This window comes from Betta splendens, chromosome 7, assembly GCF_900634795.4.
Source record: "Betta splendens chromosome 7, fBetSpl5.4, whole genome shotgun sequence".
Lineage (NCBI taxonomy): Eukaryota > Metazoa > Chordata > Actinopteri > Anabantiformes > Osphronemidae > Betta > Betta splendens.
The window spans coordinates 14,249,490-14,253,752 of NC_040887.2; positions in this window are offsets into that span (position 1 = coordinate 14,249,490).

Here is a 4,263-nt window from a genome sequence, read left to right on the forward strand (position 1 = left end):
GATGGTGCATCTTGAGCGAGGCCCAGAAGTGCGGTCATTTGTTTCGATTCTATTAACGTTCCTGAGAAAATGTCGGTAGAAAATGTTTGTAGCTAACCACTTAGCTATGGCATTTGTTAGCTTGCCTTGCTTTTGTTTATACTTCTCTCACGCACTACATCCAATGTAGTCTGCTGAAGAACCAATGAACTGTAACCAAATCTAAAATGTAATTTTGTGTGTGTGGCTGTGTTGCCCCGATAGACCAGCAAAAGGCAAACTGTCACCCTAGAGAAAAACAGTTTCTATACAAGGTGACGATGATGCAAGTAAGGAGCATTAGGCAAAGTGAGAGGGAGGAGGTAAAACAGGGACAGATTAAACCCTTGTATGATTCAGACAGACAGAAGGCTGCATATTTTAACAGCTTCTCCTCCTCTTTCCAGCAATGGAGACGCTGAAGGATGTTAAACTATGCTTTCCACAGCTCAACACTTCTTGCAAAAGGAACAGTCGCACTCACACTGAGGCAATGCTCATTTACACTCTGCTGCCGTTCATGTCTGTGCTCACTGCAGTTCTCAACCTGCTGGTCATCATCTCCATCTCTCACTTCAGGCACAAACTAATGGCTTAACATTTACTGCTTTTACCAGTCCATCATCTCCTTATTTAACTATATAATAATACTGTAATTTACCATCTTGTTAAAATGTTCTTGTTCACAGTGATGCTGTTCTCTCCCTCCAGGCAGCTCCACGCTCCCACCAACCTCCTCCTCCTCTCTCTGGCTGTCTGTGATTTCCTTGTTGGTCTCATCGTGATGCCGTTTCAGATACTTTTTGCAGAGCCCTGCTGGTTACTAGGTGACCTGATGTGTGTTTTCTGTAATGTTGTAACCTTTATCCCTGTCTCTGCCTCAGTAGTAAACATGGTGCTGATCTCAGTGGAACGTTTCGTGGCCATCTGTCACCCCCTGAGTTACTCCAACATAGTTACAAAAAAAAGAGTTCGAATCTCTGTTCTTCTGTGTTGGATTTACTCTGTTCTCTACAACTTTTTGATTGTAAGTGATAACCTGAAGCAACCAGGCAGCTTTAACTCCTGCTATGGACAATGTGTGATTAGTGTCAACGGAGCTGTTGACCTTGTGATAAGCTTCATCATCCCCATCTCAGCCATCATTATCCTGTATGTGAGGGTGTTTGTGGTGGCTGTGTCTCAGGCTCGTTCCATGCGCTCCCATATTGCAGCTGTTAAACTGCAGCGTTCACTGACTGTGACTGTTCAGAGGTTAGAGCTGAAAGCAGCCAGGACTCTGGGTGTAGTTGTTGCTGTGTTTCTTATGTGTTACTGCTCGTATTTTTGTGTGTCTCTTTCTGGCTTTGATCTAACGGTCGGTTCCCCATCTGAGACCCTCATGGGTTTTCTAATTTATTGTAATTCCTGTCTAAATCCTCTGATTTATGCCTTTTTGTATCCTTGGTTTAGAAAATCAGTCAAACTCATTGTTACACTTCAGATTTTAAAGTCTAACTCTTACGCAGGTAATGTTATTTAGTCCATAGAAGCAGACACTTTCCTATTGTTTTTGTCACATCCTTTAATATTTACAGAAAATACTATATGCTCTGTCATGAGCTCCACAATCACAAACACTTTTCTTGTGCATAATTCCTGTATGTTTCAGTATTTTTATACCAATAAATTACACTACCAGTTAAATCTTTGGACACTAGGTTTAATGCTTTTCCTTATTGTAATAACCCCAATAATACAAGAAATTCTACAAATGAACCTCAGTAAGGCACCTGTGAAATGAAACCATTTACGTTGACGACATTATGAAGCTCAGTAAGAGAATGCAAGGCAGTATCCCAAACAAAAATTCTATCTACAATATAAAACATGATTTTTGACTAATTTCACACCCTTTTCACTCCATAATTCAATGTGTTCATGCATAGATCTGATACCCTAAATGAGAATCTACAATGTATATAGTCATAAAAATGAAGAAAAAGAATGTGTGTCCAACTTTAGACTGGTAGTACAAAACACAGACAGAACTTCTGTACATCTATGTTACATATTGGCATATATGTATGTGTCTCTGGTGTCAAAGTTAGAAATTATAACAATAATGAAGCAGGTTCACTGTAATATTTACTGAACTGTAACTAAATCTAAACTATTACTTTGTGTGTGTGACTGTTTTACCTCTATAGACCAGCAACAGGCAAACTGTCACACGAGTGTTGTAGATGCAGGTGTAGAGTATGATGTAAAGGGAGAGGTAAAACAGGGACTGATAAAACCCTTGTTTGACTTAGACTTTGGTCAGAAGTTTGCATGTGTGAGCAGCTTCTCTTCCTCTTTTCAGCGATGGAGATGCTGAAGGACATTAAACTGTGCTTTCCACAGCTCAACACGTGCAAAAGCACAATCACACTCACACTGAGGCAATGCTCATTTACACTCTGCTGTAACCGCGGTCCACCCCGGTCTACTCCCGCTCCGGAACCACGGTCTGCTCCTACTCCGGAACCATGGTCTGCCCATGCTCCAGTACCACGGTCTGCTCCAGAACCACAGTCGGCCCCAGCCACAGGACCACGTCTGTCTCAGCTCCTGATGGTCCGGCACCGACCACGTCTGCATCAGTTTTTGGTGGCCCGGTCCTGGCCACGTCTGCATCGGTTCTTGGTGGCCTTGGCTGGTCCCAAGTCTGTCCTCGTCTCTGGGTCTGGCTTCCCGACGGCTTTTGTTTCATCTGCCTGACTGGTGACCTTGCCCGTGGCGCAGCCTGCCTCCTGCGTTGTCGGCCACCTCGGGGGTGGCTTCCTGCCTGGAGGATGCCGTCCTCTGCCACAGCGGCCCTTGAACCATGACACTGGGTATCGTTGTTGCTATGTTCCTAATGTGTTACTGTCCATATTATTGTGTGTCTCTTTCTCTTTCTTTATTAAAGCCTAACTCTTATGCAGGTAATGTTATTTAGTCCGTAGAAGCATTACCACTTTCCTATTGTTTTTGTCACATACTCTAATATTTACAGAAGAAAAAACTCTAATAACTCTAAAAAACTCTATTCTCACCCTCCGCGGGTGGTCTCATCCACTTTCCAAGCTCGGGTCTTCTACCAGAGGCCAGGGAGCTTGAGGGTTCTGCGCAGTATCCTTGCTGTTCCTAGGACTGCACTTTTCTGGACTGAGATTTCGGATGTTTTTCCAGGGATCTGTTGTAGCCACTCCTCCAGTTTGGGGGTCACAGCCCCCAGTGCTTCGATCATCACAGGCACCACTGTGGCCTTCACCTTCCAAGCCTTTTCCAGTTCTTCTCTGAGCCCTTGGTATTTCTCTAGATTCTCATGTTCCTTTTTCCTGATGTTGCAATCGCTTGGTATTGCCCCACCCCTCACTACGGCTTTCCTCTGCTCTTTATCCACCACCACAATGTCTGGTTGGTTCGCCATTACCATTCTGTCAGTCTGTATCTGGAAGTCCCACAGGATCTTGGCTCGCTCGTTCTCTACCACCTTAGGAGGTGTTTCCCATTTTGACCTTGGGGTTTCCAGTCCATACTCTGCGCAGATGTTCCTGTATACTATGCCAGCCACTTGGTTATGGCGTTCCATGTATGCTTTCCCTGCCAGCATCTTACACCCTGCAGTTATGTGCTGGACTGTCTCAGGGGCCTCTTTGCACATTCTACACCTTGGGTCTTGTCTGGTGTGGTAGATCTGGGCCTCTATGGCTCTGGTGCTCAGGGCCTGCTCCTGTGTGGCCAGGATGAGTGCCTCTGTGCTGTCCTTCAGCCCGGCCCTTTCAAGCCATTGGTAGGATTTGTTGAGATCAGCCACTTCAGTTATGTTCCGGTGGTACATCCCGTGCAAGGGCTTGTCCTCCCATGATGGTCCCTCTTCCAGCACCTCATCCTCTGTTCTCCACTGCCTGAGACATTCACTCAGCAAGTTATCTGTTAGGGCCTTATCCTTGATGTACTTATGGATCTTGGATGTTTCATCCCGGATAGTGGCTCTCACGCTCACTAGTCCTCGACCTCCTTCCTTGCGACTAGCGTACAGTCTCAGGGTGCTGGATTTGGGGTGGAACCCTCCATGCATGGTGAGGAGCTTTCGTGTCTTAACATCTGTGGTCTGTATCTCTTCCTTTGGCCACCTTATTATTCCCGCAGGGTATCTGATCACTGGCAGGGCGTAGCTGTTTATTGCCTGGGATTTGTTCTTGCCATTGAGCTGGCTTCTTAGGACTTGCCTTACTC